The 17,023-nt window shown below is 40.0% G+C and overlaps 1 protein-coding gene and 1 long non-coding RNA gene across 2 annotated transcripts in view; one reads left to right on the top strand and one right to left on the bottom strand.

Moving 5' to 3' along the window:
• The window catches only part of LOC122987210 (atrial natriuretic peptide receptor 1-like), a 122,025-nt gene that overhangs the window by 35,653 nt on the left and 69,349 nt on the right, over positions 1 to 17,023 (top strand). The window lies entirely within an intron of this gene.
• LOC122987236 lies at positions 3,340 to 9,942 on the bottom strand. The gene is made up of 3 exons (XR_006404473.1): positions 9,933 to 9,942; positions 4,017 to 4,021; positions 3,340 to 3,424 (listed from the first exon to the last, which is right to left on the bottom strand). It is a non-coding gene; the product is annotated as an uncharacterized LOC122987236 (long non-coding RNA).

Genomic DNA, 17,023 nt, shown 5'->3' with positions numbered 1-17,023 from the left:
GAATGCTGAAATCTATAAATTTACAGGTGAAAACAGAAATTAAAAAATATACACAACAAACTACGAGAAATAAAAGGATTAAGATAATTGATAGGTGAAAAGAAATGACACTTAACTCTCCCACAGGGAAAGTTTACAAAAGGGGAAAGATGTGAAGGAGGCAAAAGGAATTTTTGGTGGGCACCACAGAAGAAGAAATGAAGGAGGAAGAGCTCTGAACTTTAACCTAGCATCTACACATGCACATTCTGAGGTTTGGAGGTCTTTACAGTCAAGTACCAACTGTAATCCGACAGATTTTGTGTAATTATACCTACAAGAGGTCATGATGCATGACCCTGTTACACAATACAATCTCTGCGCGTTAAATCTGAACAGGGTGAGAATTAAACTGAACCTGTTAAATTTTGGCTCTGGTTGTATGGTAGATAGTAGGAATGAGCAGAGGGCCCAGTATTTGTATTTGTGTCTGTATTTGTTGAGGCAGCAAAATTATTTGTATTTGTATTCGAATAAAAGTGGAAAGAGGTTTAAAAATCCTGTTTTTGTTTTTATTACGCTTTTAATTTTAGAAAATTAAAGTGTTACAATAAGTGTTCATGAAGCGTGTGTCAGTAGTTCAGCTTTATCTCTGGGGAACACTCCCAACTCTGGGAGTGATGTCCAGATTAGGAAATGTGCGTCATGTAGCAGGTGGATGTGACTCCCCTGGTTGAGACCTGCTGATAGACGTCACAGCGGAGCAGAGGAGAGACACTGAGATAGTGATGTAACTGACCTGCTCGCTGGTATTTGACATGGTTTATTTTTCTTCCTGAAAACAAATAATTTTTTAAATATTTGTATGAAACAAATATTTGTAAAAAAAACCCACTATTTGTGCTTTGCTGAATAACATATTTGTATCCCTAGTACATAGGCTATAGGAACCAAAAAAATGTCATGACACATTTACAGTCAAGCTTCCACTGAAGAGACAAAAACATCAGATCTGTGTGGAGCGATGAGGAAACTGTAACGTTCATTAAATTTATGAGACTGACACAATAGGTAGTAATGACAATCGGCCGAAAACCTCATAAACCTGTACAGCGTGGTATAAACCCGACAGTGGACTTTGCCACAGGAGACCCGCTGCTCGTTTCGTGTTTCCAACTGTGAGTCGGGGCAGTTTTTAGTCACTTAATTTGGAAGACTTGTTGAAATGAAGGCATGAAACAAACAGAAATGTCAGATTTCCATCATGTTTTCCATCATTTGAGCTTTTACTGTCGCTCTTTTAAAGATGTCATCTCGTCATGTCCTCTTCTTCTGCAGTGGTTTAATGGCACCAACTGTTTATCTCCTAATATTCCACAACAGGAGTGGATGGAAACATTCATTCATGGAAACATTCATTCATTTGCATTTTCTTTTGCTGATTTTTATGGAAATTCAGTTAAAATTTGCGCTACATGTAGATAGAAACCTGCCCATCATTTATTTTCAGTCAAACCTGATCATGAGCTGACTGTACAGTATAGTATTTTATTTATATACACATCCTTCATTGAAATGGTCCACTAAAGTGAAGCAGTCATGTTTAATCTATCTGTGACTGATAAGCTGAAGTAGAAATGAGGCCAGAGACGGATCTGAGGGCTGCAGAGCTGTTGTTCTGGTGGGTCGGGGCCTCTGGGACTTTGAGCTGAGCGTAATGCAGATAAAAAAACACGCTGTTGTGTCAGAGCTCCCGGTGCGACTTCATTTTTGGTCCCCCGCAGCTTCAGCCTTAGCCAATTACCTCCCCTGATGTGAAACTTTGGCCCCCGTGCGAGAAGCCAAATGGACTGGACATGTGACGGACGTATCGAGCTGCTGCCACTTTTTTACCAACCTGCATTACAAACATCATCTGCTTCTCTTTATGTGCACCTCCTCCCTCCGGGCCTTTACAACATCCTGAATGCTGCTCTGAACCAGGGTTTCTATAATTACTGAGTTATTATTGAAGCATTAATATGAACCTAAAAGAAAATATCGGTGGTGACCTCTACAGCTCGACTCCAGGTTTCACTTTTCGTAACATGACCAAATAAAGAAAAGGAATTTTGTGAAATTACATAATTACACCTACAGTGTCTGCCATGTTGAATCTCCAGTGACCACTTTTAAAAGAACTGAACTCAACTCAACAACCCTGCTGAGCAAATATGCCTTTATTAGGTCTGTTATATTCCTGCAGCAGCAGACTGTGATGACCAGAGATTAACCCATGACAGAAGAGTGTGTTAAACATCATTTAAATATCGGCTCATTACTCTCCTTATATTCCAATTAAGCAGTTAGTACAATTACTTGTGTATAGAGGTAGAATATATGTTAGTACTGTGATGCTTTTCAGCTGCCTTTCTGTCTAACAGCCCAAATATGTTTGTGCCTTTCTTAAGAGCCGATGTAACTCATAGTATTATCTAATCTCTACAGTCAAGGTTTTGGCTAAAGGATAAAGCTGCTAATATTTTTCTTCTTAGCAATAAATCTCATGTTTGGAGCGAAACCAACAATGAACTGATCTACTAACGAGTATTGTGTGTGTCCAAAGGCTGATATATCTTATTCCTCTGTGCTGTAGACCTCTGTTGTTGTTCAACAGACATGTTGTGGGCGACATGTTGCTTCATTACCATGAACGCACACACTGTTTTTATTCAGTTCCACACACACACACCTTGGTTGTTAAGGCGCCTTCACACTGTTTGATATTTGGCCTGTCTGAGATGAAAGTTGACAGTTGTGAGAGAAATGTGGTGAAATCTTTGGTCGTCAATGCAAAACGGTGTCCTTGATCTCGCTGTGAGACAGTGACAGAAATTTAGGACCACAGTGTGTGCTGCCACGACTCACGACTACAAACCGACCAATCAGAATACGCTGACACCGGTGTTTTGAAGGAACACACTTGTTCTCCTTCATATTGTAGTGAACTGGATGAAATGAAACAAGTATCACTGTGTTCAGAGATTGTAGTGTAGCTGAGATAAAATGACTGTTTAATTGAAGTTACTGATATTTCCAGTTTAACAGTAAACATGTTGTCAGCTTAGATGTTGTGAAACCCCTCAGTCATCCCAGCTACCCACATATCTGTGATTGCTGCAGAGTTACAGAGAATGTGGTTGTTCTTCCTGCTAGTTTGGTGTTTATTGTTTTGGTGTTGGCTACAGCTGACGGCAGCCTGTATACTGTTCGCTAATAAAACTACCAGTGAAGCCGGGTAACATCTGGTCGTCTTCTTCCTGAGTGACGTTATATGTTCATGACACACAAACCGAAACAATGGAGGTGAAATGAAAGAGTTTTGTGTGACTTTGCTGCATTTTCAGACATCAGAGCTGCAGACGGATGACGAGCTGATGACGCGTCTCTGCTTTCATTTACTTTTCTACAATTCACCACACATTCATCTCACAATCTGACAGCCTTGAACTGATACCATACAGTGACCGAGATTTTATCATAGACGTCTCGCCTAGTGTGACGTACAATAAACTTACGTAATCGTTGTTTTCGGTCAGTCTGAAGTGTGTAAAATGTGTGAAAAGCTCCGATTATGAGTCATAAATCAGGGGCTCAAACTGGATTTTGACCAAGTAGCTGCAGGCAGATGTATCTAGAAACTTTAGAGTACGTTCAAACTAACACTGTGTGTCCTCAGGAGGTGTAGCGTGAGCAGCACAGTCTAATATAAAACTTCTGTAGTCACGCATGTATGAATGTGTGATACACTCTGGGTTGCAGTTACTCGCTAAAATAGAAGCGTATCTGTTCTGTCAGACAACTGACAAACATTGGTGAAATGCTTTCAATGTAGACGCGGTGTAACCCGGGTAACATCTGTAAACTTCAGTTTCAGCTCTCGGTCCAGTTAGCAAAACTTTAAATCAATTTATAATTTCTATTTTGAGTCAAGCAGTCATTGTTGGGAAACCAAATGTGGATAAATCGACGCTGGAAATGGTCACAAACATATGAACTTCTGCTTTTTCCTCCTGTTTAAGTAATGTTTCAAAACCTACAGCTGTTTGAGCAAATTACTGAGCTTTACTTTATATGAAACTAAATATTTGTGAGGAGTTTTTAATGAATAATGTTTAATAAGGCTTCCCACAGACAGGGAAGGGAAGTCAGATACATATTGATGTTTTTTTGGTCTTTTCATGGGATTTATTTACAATAAGATATATAGAATAACTCCAGATGTGTCCTTTAAGTTTAGGCAACTAAAACTTCTTGGTGAAGATTACAAAAAGTTTACCATTAAAAGAAACAAACACTGACTAGTAACGTGTTGAATGACTGAACATCCACCCTGAGACTTTTTCCAACAGTCATTACTTCCACCTTTGTGAGACGTTGCTTGTCAGAGAAACATAACCAGATGTTATTTAAGCATTTGCACAAATGTCTCAGTTCTCTCAAAGAAATCTTCCCCCCGAAGCTCTGAGTGGTGTGAAGGAGAATCAGCTGTGAGGAAATTGTCTTCCTGTGAGCTCAGTTTGCTGCCGGGTTTCTCTTTCGCTCCTCCATCCTGTTGTCGTCATACTGTCAGCTCTAATTGTTCCAACAGTAGCTCCTTCAGCAGGAGGTAAAGCCTCCAGGAGGTGTGAACATCTTAAACTTAAACTGACAGAATATAAAACGCTGATAATAGAGAGAGAATTGAGGTCATTCCTCATGTATTTTCTTTAATTTGCAACAATTTTCTGGTTTATTAACTTTGCCCTTGGAACTCCTCTCCGGATTAGTGATTGTCCAATCGTAGCTTAGCAACTGTGGGCATTTCATCAAATTTAATAATCCACACTGACTCAGTGTGCTTTCTTTACACTTTACTTTATGTCCCCATATAAATCATTAACAGTTAATATTTTTGTTATTATTAAACTATTAGTCAGTTAACAGTATTAGTCAACAATTAAAACTCATCAGTGGAGGCTGCTGTATAAACAGATAATGAAGTAGTACAAGTTATAATTGATGACAAATACTATAAATTAATAAACATTTAAAGATGTCCTTATAGCTGCTAGTAACTACATTACAGTGTGTTATAAACATAGACTGTATAAAAATATGGACGTAGTTACCGTGACGTCAACCGTTGGTTTCTGAAGAGCAGTTTTGAAGCTCAAAGCGAGCCGCTCCGGCCGTCGCCATCTTGGCAGTGCGTGATGCTGTTTAACTTCCAGCCAATCAAAAATGGGCAAAGAGGCGGGCCGAATGGCTGAAACAAACCACCTAGCGGCTGGCGGACCTGTCACTCAAAGCAGCCATGTCCTTCATTATGCAGAACTTTACAGCTTAATAAAATTTAAACGGGTGAGTTATAAAAAAATTCACCCCCGTACAGTTGTCATGAAAGAGGAAATTAGCTACAGAGACCAAAACCGTGTTTTGTACCAGGCTGTAAACATGTTTATTTCTGCTGTAAAGTTGGGCATTTTAACATGGGGGTCTATAGGGATTGACTCGCTTTTGGAGCCTCAAGTGGCCATTCAAGGAACTGCAGTTTTTGGCACTTCATTTTACAGCCCCAGAGGTTGCCACTTGGTTATAAACCATTTATTAAATGTTTATATACTGATTATTAATATTTTTATGTCTCACTTCTTTTTTTGTGAAACATAATCTCCACATTCTAACAAGTCAAATTTTGACCAACATTTAAGTAAATGGATAAAAGACAACGTGAGTTAATGTTTGTTTCCATGGATCACAGATTTAGTTTTTAACTGTAAATCATGCAGATTTTCCAGTAGAGCCCCAGAATATAAAAATAAACCTGGAAATGTGCAGAATATGTGTCCTTTACTTGATAAAACTAAAAGTTCTGAAAATGCTAAAGATTGAAAGGTGCAGGTAATATTTATATCTGTGTAGTGACAGAAACTGCTCGTTCTTTCCTGTTTTAATGATGAGTTACAGTTGTGATGTTGAGGCGGCGGCGGCGGTGTTGTGTTCCAGCAAATCGTCTCTTCACCGTCGGCTTCTGGCTCTGATTACGCCGATTGAAGGAAGAGAAAGAAGAGGAACCAACAAATAAAAAAGCGTCTATTTTGAAAGGTTCAAGACTTAATGAAGAAGCTTACAGGCTCATGAAGCAGCATCCAGCGCAGCATTATGCACCGGAACATCAGGGTAGCAGATTTCACTTACGGTAGCAATGAGATCCAATTAGCTGTGTCAGGCATGCACGTAAAATCAAACAGTGCTTATTAAGATATCATTTCCTCTGCTCAAAGAGTCTGTATCACTGCTGCAGAGAAACAAAGTCAACAAGAGGATGTAAAGAGGTTAATGCAGCATGAGGCAACACTTCAGACTCTTAAACGTGTTGTTTCCAAATGTTCCACAGTTCCCTCGTTCAGTCAATAAATGATTAAACGCCTAACTGGACTCTGGGTCCATTTCTCCTTCTCCTTCCGTCTCTTTGGTAATCAATGTGACTGCTGATGGAAGGAAGCTTTTGTTGAGGCACTTCCTGTGGGCTGTGAGCTTTCCTGCTCTGAGATGTTTTAGTGTTTGGTGAAGAGACGGCGGTTCGAGCCGGTGATGGTTTCTACTTCAGTCGGTGTACAGAGACTTGGCAGTGGCAGAACATCAACCAAATGACTGTTTCTGCTGTTTTTAAGACTCATTAAAAGGCTAAAGTAAAAGGCCAAAAAATAAAACCTAGATTTTTTTTCAAACTGGAAGTTGATTCATGAGTTCAATCATTTTTTCCCAGCAAAAACCTTCTCTAGAGCTCTTTCTCATTGCACTTGTAGCTCGTCAGCTACTTGAGAATTTGCACTGTGGCTGTTTTGAGTCACTGTCTAATCCTTGATTGTCTCGCCTCACTTGTACATCAAGTTTCTTCCAAATGACAACATGTAAATGTAAAATGGCAGATTTTGCGGAGAGATGATATTTTTTAATCTTGTTTGATTATATGTTGAGCCTACAAGAGAATAACTTGTTCCATAACCAGAGTCAGCTAGCTACAGCTGCACATGCAGTTATTGATGTAGAGGCAAAAATACTTTGCTCTGTGGTGAGGAACAAGAAATCACAGACTCATTAATAACACTGAGCTTGATCTCAGATTTTAGGAATTTATTACAGAGTATCAAGTCAAATTAATATGAACAACCGACAGCAATCAGCAAACAAAGTTCATTTGAGTTCAGTGCTATTTACTTGTACAGTTCATTCAAACATACTGTGCCCTGTACAGAGATTACATCATTCTAACAATTTATAACACACCAAATCAGAATAACAGATTAAAAAATAAGAATTCCCCTACAATCAACTATTCACCTCACAGTTGACGGGACTGTTGTGAGTGAAGATACGTTACTTTCTGACTAAAATAATATAACTAATGTTTTTATAACTTTTCACAATTTAGACATTTTACACTTTGTGCAAAAGCAAATATTCTTATGAATAGAAATGATCCGAGGCTATCTGTTTCTCTCTGCCTTTTAGTTTAAACACTCTCAGTCAGTTGAGGGTGTCTGTCCGCCTCTGTCTCACAAATTCAATACACATTTAGATAAATGATAAATAAATAAATGGCTACATTTATATAGCGCTCAGTCACACATCAGTGGCAGCTACCGTGCAAGGTGCAGGCCTGACCGTCGGGAACAATTTGAGGTTCAGTATCTTAGACCAAGGACACTTTGACATGCAGACAACACAACTCTGTGGTTAGTGAATGACCTGCTCTACCATCTACACCCTGTAGCCAATCAATGACCTGCTACTAAAACAATACAGATGGTATAAACTAGGAATGTGCCAGATAAGCTGACAGACTTCTAATAGTCCAAGTGGAAATGAGTAAAGACCCTGAGCTCCAGATCTGTCGTACGAGTCATGAACAGAGCATAAATTTGAGTTTTATGACATCAAAAATGAACTAAAATAAAATAGATAAAACAATCTTAATGCAAAGTGAATATTCTGTTTCCTGATGTGCTGATGTTTCTGTCAGTAGTTAACAGCTGGTTCAGGGTGTTTCTGTCCAGCATCATGTTGTGTTGCAGCTGTAATATTCTCTCCTCTAATATCTCTGTGACGTCACATGACGCCGCTCATATTAGTCGTGAAGCGATTTGCTTTAGAAAGACGATTTTTAGCGTCTAACTTCATGTCAAAGCGTTCTATCTACTGAAACTGATAAATGTGTCCGCTGGTTTCTGACACCTGCAACCTCAAACTCTTCTTTTCACACTTTGGGAGCATTTTTGTGAATGAAACTTGCCCACAGATGGAGCAGAACAGGTCGCCTTTTATTGACATTTTATGGGTGTTGATGATGCTAAGGATGAAATCTCAGGAACGTTCGTCTCCTCATGAACAGGTGACGTTCATCAAGGCTGAAAGCAGAGATTTACGACAAGTTTGAGACGTTAAGATAGTTTATTGAAACACTCACAGAGAAAAGTCAGAGAGATTTAGGAGAAGAAGATGTTCTTCCATGAGGCCTGATGGCTGCAGACTTTCACGCTCTGCAGGAAAAAGCTACGTAGCTGCTAAATGAGATTAGCTTCAGGATGAGCTTTTGGAGAACTCTGACAGAGGTCATATTTATTGCTTATCTGTGTCTGAACTCTGTATTTTGGCACGACCGCTAATGGCTTTATTCCAGCTGTGTCAGCAGGGGAGCATCATCATCACTTCCTGTTTTGTAAACAGCTCTTTATCGACTGTGTGTCCGTTCTATAGAAATTCCTGTGAACACAATGACTTGATGCACGTCCAAACCTCTCAGACATGTGCCTCCTGCTGAGGTGATGTCCAGCTTTTTACCGTTATAGAAAATTATTATGCTTATGCTATTACGCTAATTATTAGGGACCGAGCCCAAAAGGCAGAGGACTACTGTAATACAGTAGTCCTATTGTTTTTCATGTGTTTGTTTGTTTGTTTGTTTGTTTCTATATTATTACGGGACTTAAACCCTAAGTTTGACCCCCTAAACATGTTCAAAAACTCACCAAATTTGGCATGCACATCAGGTCTGGTGAAATATTTGATAAAACGTAAAAATCAACCCCTAAAGTGCCAAAATGTGCTCTCTAGCGCCACCTATGTAACTAAAATGACCGCCACGGCCCGTAGGAATGTCGTAGAGAGATCAAACCAAAACTCAATTATTTGTCTCATCAAGACCTACGAATCATACACTGACACCCCTGACCTAAATCCAACAGGAAGTCCACAATCAGCCTTTCAAAATAAGACTTTGCCCCAATTTTGGACCCAGACCAAACGCTATCTCCTCCGAGGGCGTTAATGGTATCGGCTTCAAACTTTGATACATGACTGATGACACTATGCTGAAAAAAGTTGTTAAAAACTTTGTAATAACTTGAACGGATTTAATAAGCTCTGAAAGTTGCAGTGCCACATCACCCCTTACAATGTAAAACAATGGGGAGGCAATCTATGGGCATGAACTTTGTGTCAAACAGAGGCTTCTGATGTCTAAACTATAAGTCTGATCACTTTCAAACCTGTATCAATGGATTCGCAACGAAATTTCCTACTTAAAAATGATTTGTAATGTAAGATTTGGCCAAAGTCATGGGATTTATGAGGAGATTTCACAAGAAGCGTACTCTGAAATCCTCCTCTCCAACTGCTCCTGGTGATGTCACTCCCTCAGTGCTGTGAAACATTCTGCAATACACACTCATTATAAAATCACAGGAGGAGCAAGAAAAGACTTCAAAACTCACACTCTAATATCTCAAAAACAATAAAAGATAGAAAAAACATGTAAATTCAAGATTTGTAGGTCAAAGTCTCGTGACTCATTTAAAGTTTGAATGAAGTCTGTATCTAAAACTATGTGGAAGCAGTAAATGTTCAAAAAGGTGTGGGTTCACTCACACTTTCCATTCAAATCAAACTCTGACCAGGTCATGTGGGTTAAAAGTCTTTCCTTTTCTAAAAATAGACTTGATAAAAATAAGGTAAATAATTTGTTTTACACACAAACTCATCAAGAGTTTTCAATTTACTTATTGAAATTCAAGTGAATGGGCCCAAAACTTTTGATTTTGATGACACAGGTGTGAGCAAGACAGACATGTCTCACCCTGCAGAAAATTCTCATCCTGTCAGTCAATCTTTCAAAATAAAAGCACATCACACTTGTAATAAATATCCCTCATTTTTAAAAAGCAAAATGATCTGATCCCGATGGGCTAGAGTGCGAGCTTGCAGCTTTAATTATTATTATTATTTGTGGAACCTATTCTTTTAATCGTATATTGTTTACATCCCTGTTTACTAGCTTGTAGTCTTCTTCTTCTGTGCAATTGTTGGTGTGTTACTGCATTTCTACACAACTGGAAGAACCTGTGTGGGTTTCCTCTGGGTGCTCTGGCTTTCTCCCACCGTCTAAAAACATGCAGATCAGGTTAATCGTTGACTCTAAATCACCTGTAGTTGTGAATAGTCGTCTGTCTCTATATGTCAGGCCTGTGATTGACTGGCAGCCTGCCCAGACTGTATCCCACCTCTCGCACATTCAGTCAGCTGAGATTTACTCCCTGCTAGCCTCCAGAAGATAAACAGTAATAGCTAATGGATGGTTTTATAAAGATCGCCTCTTTCATCCTGCAGATGTGAGGCGCAGCTGTTAGCTGACACTGAAAACATAAAAGGAACTCCATTTCTCTCTCCATTTAAATTCCTGCTGTTTCTCTCTTCTTTTCTCTTGTCTCTGTGCATTAAATGGAGTCAAAAAGATTTAAACTAATCTTCTGGGCGGCTGTGAGGTAGAGCAGGTCATCCACTAATCACAGGCTTGTAGGTTCGATCCCCAGCTCAGTTACTGAACCCCAAATTGTTCCTGATGTTCAGATCAGCACCTCGCATGATGTTTGAGTGAAAAAACCCCAAAACTGTAAAATACTTTAAACAAAAACGCCATATTAATGCAGCCATTTACCATTTATTTCACCCACTCTACATCTGCACTCCTCTACCTGCATCTTTCAGTTGTGTTTGCGTGCAGTGTGAACACATCTGTGTTTCTATCAAACTGTCCGTCGTGGACACTGGGAGCTGCCCAGTAAAAACACATTTGACTGGAAGTGAAGTGCTTTGCTTGAGGGATCCAGCTCAGATATCTACAATCAATACTTCTCAGACGGAGACATCTGACACTTCAGTGTAGCGGCTGTAATCATTTTTGTTTTTCTTCTTATCTGTGAGTCAAAGTGCTGAAGGTATCAGAGCAAAGACCACAGCATCTCATTAGTGTTTCAAAAAGCTGTTTCTAGTCATTTATACCAAACAGCCTGACGATACACAGCTAAAGAGGGTAAAACCAGTGATATTTAAAGCAGCTTTTGTTCCCTGAGATTCTGTTTGAGAAGATGATGTTCATCACTGAAGCCTAAAGAGTAAAGTGAAACATGAAATTCTTCCATTAAAGCAGAAGTCCTGCATTATTTTAGCTTGTCAGGCTCCTGGAAGCAGTCAGATTTATTTCTCCGGTGGTTAGTACTTTGTAATCGTTACCAGTCGACTCGTCAGAAATTTGGCAGCAAAGCAACTTAAACGAACTGTCGGATCTCTTGTACTGTGTGTCAAAGCTGCTCTGTGGAGTTTCCATGTAAACAAACAAAAAGTTTTGTTTACATCGAGTGTGTTACTCACCAAAATGCATCGTGTTTATCCTTTCCTGATTGCCAGGGAGACAGAATAAAGATGAATGAGTGATTCTTACCAGCGTGTGTTATTCACAACAGCTGGCGACTCTTTACAGCCGTCTGAGGGCATCTGTAGTCCGTATGTGCAGTGACGATGCAGCCAACACACACAGCCTGATCCACTTGTGACGTTTTCTACAACCAGCAGTGAGATTATTTGTCATCCGGTTTTATAGATTGAAATTCTTGTTCTTGCTTTGTTCTTGTACTTTTAAAATGACACATGAGGCGCCTCCTGTTCTCCTGTTCATGTGTTTTAAAAAGTAATTATCACTTTGTCTGATTCTTCTGATGTGAGGAAGTCAAAGTGTTTTGACATCTGAAGCTGAGGCGTCAGTGTTAAGCCGCCGAGATGAAAGAGTGAAGAAGAACAAGGTTCAAAAAAGGAGATTAAGAAAGATAATTACCTTTCCTCACATCCCATTTCCTGCGTGACCTTCGCTTTTCTTCTCCTTCACCCCTCGTATAAAGGACGGCGGCTGCATGAAGGCTTAATTCTTTGATTTTTAAATGACATGAAGGATTATTGTAAGAAGACAAACTGCAGACTGAGAAGTTCAAGCTTGTGTTATGATGTAATCTGCAGTATTTCTGGATGATATTAAACCAAACATTCGCTAAATAAGAACGTGACGTTCGAACCAGAATCCTTTCATCTTCACAGCTGTCGTACTGTAATGTGGAAAAGTGCGGCGTGAAGTGGAAGCTGGTCTCCTTTCATCTCAACGCTCACAGGAAGTGCTGCAGGGGGTCAGAGGTCAGAGGTGGTTTGCTGTGTTCGAGGTTCCTCCTGTAGGTGCTCTGTATTTTATGCTCTTCCTGGTTTCAGGGTCGCGTCTGCACTCCGACCTTTTTCTGGGAACCGAACATCCTGTCACGTTAGGTCGTTACCAAACTACTGACATTCAAGACTGATCACGACATGCAACCATTAATTAATCAGTTAGTCGATCAACAGCAGCTGTTTTGATAATTAATTCAATCATTTGGGTCATTTTTTGTAACATATTTTATTTGGAGTATTTTATGCCTTAAAACATATCTGAAGTGTATCATTAAGTTTTGATAGTTTTCAGGTGAGAAGCTAATCTTTTAGATTTCAAACATGTGGTCATTTTAATTGAATAATAACGCCTGTTGGGAATTTCTCAGAGAAGCAAAAACCTGCTGAGAACAGTCTGAACTCTGCTGCTCTTTGGTAATTTGAGAGCAGGAAAGAAGTGTCGCACTCTCTCTGGCTCCATACGCAGTTCTCTTTTATTCAGATGACGTTTCGGGCCCTCAGGCACTTGTTCAAGATCAACAGTCATGGTAATTTACCTGCTGGCTCCGATGTCTCCGCAGAGTTTTGATATATGATACAAATTTTGTTCTCAGAGATTAAATATGACGTTTTGTTGCTGCCACTTTAGTTTGTCTGAAGCTAAAGTGAAGCTTTTATCAGACTGAACAACAGCGCTGCTTCTGTGGCTTTTGGGCTCCTTCTATGTACAGATGTCACCATGTTATTTTTTAATATGCATCATAGATTTGCCTTTTAGTATACACCACAGATTGGAACATAATTGACTGCATCTCACTGTCAGTTAGGTTATTTTTTCTTTGGAAAAAGTCTGTTAGTGCACATCGCTTCAAAATGTGGAGAAAGCTATGCTAACACCTGATCCTGGCCCACATACCACGTGGATTGATGGCACTTGGGCGGTCCGCTCCTGTATCCCAGATCTGGGCCACAAGCGAGCCGTATGTAACCAAGAACACACCAGATAAACCAGAACTGGTCTTGTTTATCTGAGCCATATTTGCTATACTACATGTGGGCCATTTCAGGCTGACATCCATGTTGTCCAGAAGAGGACCAGCAGTGCCACATCATTGCCTGAAGTGGCCCACTTCTGTATGCTATGTTGGAGGGGAGGGGGGGGCTTGGGTTGGCTGGTCTGGTGCTCTGTATGGACCACTGAAAGGTTGAAAGGTTAAATATAAGAAAGTACACCAGTCATAGTCAAAATTTTGCCCAAAATTGTGTCCAGTCCTCTTTTTATTTCTGAATGACGTTACCATTCTTCCGATATGATCTCCCACTTTATGATTTTCTCATGAGTATGGGATGATGTATTTACAGCCACGGTTGCATCAGAAAGTGCTGTTACATTTGTGCAGCAGATCATTCATTCAGGTCGGTTTACAGCCCAAACGCTGAGTCATCATTCAGAAAGCTACCACAGTGTCTTTTCATTGAAATGTGCCTTTAACCTCATGAACAGCTGGCAGGTTTGTGTGTTTAGACATGTGCAGTATAAAGCCTTTCCCGGATGGATAAAGTTTAAAGGTTTAAACTAAGGAGAAGGTTTGGTAAAGAACCAAGAACTAGAAAGAGGAGAGTATTTTTAGATTGTGGAGGATAAATCACACACACATATAAACAGAGGAGCATTTAAAGTGAGGTGATTAAGTTTCAGTAGACTCGTCTCGGCGGCGGCAGGGATGGATTTTTGAGCTCAGTATCAATCGGAAGAAAGCTTTTAGCCCTGCGTGGTTTCTGTGGTTTCACCGTTCACTTCCTGCTCCAAGGTTATTAAAGCCTGAAACAATAGAGGTGTTCGGACAGGAACGGCGGGCCGGGGGAATGTCATCACGCCTCTGGAGACTTCCTGAGGCTCCGACACCGAGACACAGATCTGTGAGGAAGCCAAGAAAACTCAGACTGGATGCTCAGAAGACAAGAAACAGAGGAGCAGAGGGGTGTTTCTGAAAAACACTAACACACCTTTTACTCAGAGATTCTAGGAACAAGACGGGAGACGGTTTCTAAGAACAATAACAATGCAGGTTATTCAGATTGTACATTGTGTTTGAAACTGAGAAAAATGTGATAACAGTTTAACTGAATGAAGCTACATTCAGACAGGAAATAATTGAACTCCTGGTTCTGGGCGGCGTTTTAATGACAGGATCTGGTCTGTAAAGACATTCAGCCAAAAGGTGAATGGTGGTGGTGGGGGGGGGGGGATACTGCATGAGGTGAAGAGTCATAGCTCAATCAAATCTGAACAGACATGAAACATGTTGATACCATTCAGTGTGACACTTCCTGAGGACATCATTATCTCTGATATCCATCACCAATAAACCTCCATTAATCCACAGTTTTCTTCAGTATCAAAGTAATCCACTTTTAACAGAGATTATTTGTCAAAATGTAAACAAATACTGGCTAAAACTGGGCTGTACTCTTGTTACAACAACACATCTGATGATGAGCTATTATGGGGTCTTACTCTCCTGATGGCTTTATTTTTTTCTGTCGTCATATTGGTTCCCAAACGAACATTAAAGCTGTTTTTCTTTCTGTAATCATTCCTCCTGTTCATACTGACCATTAGAAGATCCCTTCATAATGACCTTACAATGGAAGTGATGGAGGACAAAATCCACAGTCCTCCTTCTGTGCAAAAAATGTATTTATAGTTTATCTGAAGCTAATATGAAGCTTCAGCGTCCAAATGAGTCAAATCAAGTAGATATCTTTCAACGTTACAGTCTTTTTAGTGCCAAAGTCCCTCTTTTTGTTACTATACTTCCACCTGCAGCTCAACAGGGAAACACTGTCAGAGGAAACACAAAGAGGGAATTTGATGCTAAAAAGACTGTAAATGTGTCAGATATCCACTTGATATGACTAACTCAGACTGCTGAAGCTGAATAGAAGCTTCACACAGACTTTTAAATGACTGTGTGGACACACTGTGGATTTTGGCCTCCATCACTTCCATTGAAAGCACATTTGAAGGATCTTTTAATATCCAGTATGAACAGGAGGAATGATTACAGCGAGGAAAACCTCTTTCACTGTTACTATGGACACCTGACTGCTGGTTAACTCACTGGGAACACTGGGAACTGTCTTTTAAAATCATTCTCCCTACAGACATACAGTAAATTCAGTCCAAATTGTGCTGCAGTCAGTGTGTACAGGAGAAAGCTTTGTAACTTTAGAGCCTCGTGGTGTCATTTTATCTATAAATTCCATCAATATCATATTGATTTTGTCTCTTTGATACCAAATAGCAGCTACCAGAGCTTCCTTCATCCAGAGGCTTAATGGATTTTTCTCAGTATAACACAGAGCTGAACAGCTGATGCTCTTATAGAGGCCTTTCAGAAGAACACACACACACGGCCGTCTGTGATGAATCCCATTGATGTCTCCTCTGACAGATGAGTCAGTGTGACCCGCGGCGGTGGAGGTGGCAGCTAATCTCGCCTCCAGCTGTCTGAGTCACTCTGGGCGGCCTCGGCTGCCGTACGGTCCGCACCGCAGGCTCACCGCCACATTATTGAATATTGTTTCTTTCCAACAAACTGTAGATCTACAACATCATTTCACAAACAGACCAAGGACTTGTGTTACCAAGAACAAACAGAAAAAAACGAAGCAGCGACGGAGACTTTTCTCTGATTTGGATCTTTATTTTGAAGTGATTCTAGGAGTGACGGTTCACTAATTGCCGTCGTGCTGCTCGGCGTCGGGGTTTCAGTCAGGAGTTTTGGCAGCGTGTTGATGTCTTTATTGCTCTAATGACTCTCAGTCCTGCTGTAAGTCTGTCGTTCCAATCTGTCTGCTTTAAAAAGATTCAAAAAAAGGAAACATCTTATCTGAAAACTTCCTGGAAGTTGAATTTATTCTTCACTTAACTGTGCAGCTGTCAACCTTTTTTTTTTTCTTCATTTAGCACATTTTTATTTAAAGGTTTTTACGATTTGGTCTGTTTCAGCAGAGTGACACATCTTGGTCGTCTTACTACATCAGATTTGAAAGCTGACACGTAGATAGTGATGTTTTGTCTTTTAGAGCGCAGGACTGTGTTTCACCAGCTGTTCATAAATCCATCACTAAGTTTGTCCGTAAAGTCTTTCCTATGTTCTTAGTAACTACTAGCTAGTTTCAAACTAGCGATTTACTAAATCAGGTTGCACCATCAAAACGTAAAGAGCAGATTGCAGGTTGGAGACCCCAGTGAATCAATGTGTAGGAAATTGATGTAGGAACTGAATTTTCATTGAAATATGCATATATATATATATATATATATATATATATATACATATATACTACAGTGACCTCTGGAGTTGTTTTTTTGAGAGAATTTTACTTCCGCATCTGAAAAAGCTAAACCGGAGGTGACGTAGCGGGAGCGCGTTTTTAGTGACAGATGCCGAAGTGAATGTTTCTAGAATATTTAGAAGCCTTACACTGT

Source organism: Thunnus albacares, chromosome 8 (assembly GCF_914725855.1).
Source record: "Thunnus albacares chromosome 8, fThuAlb1.1, whole genome shotgun sequence".
NCBI classification, from domain to species: domain Eukaryota; kingdom Metazoa; phylum Chordata; class Actinopteri; order Scombriformes; family Scombridae; genus Thunnus; species Thunnus albacares.
The sequence above is the reverse complement of the archived record's forward strand: the minus strand, read 5'-3'. Positions and strand labels throughout refer to the sequence as shown.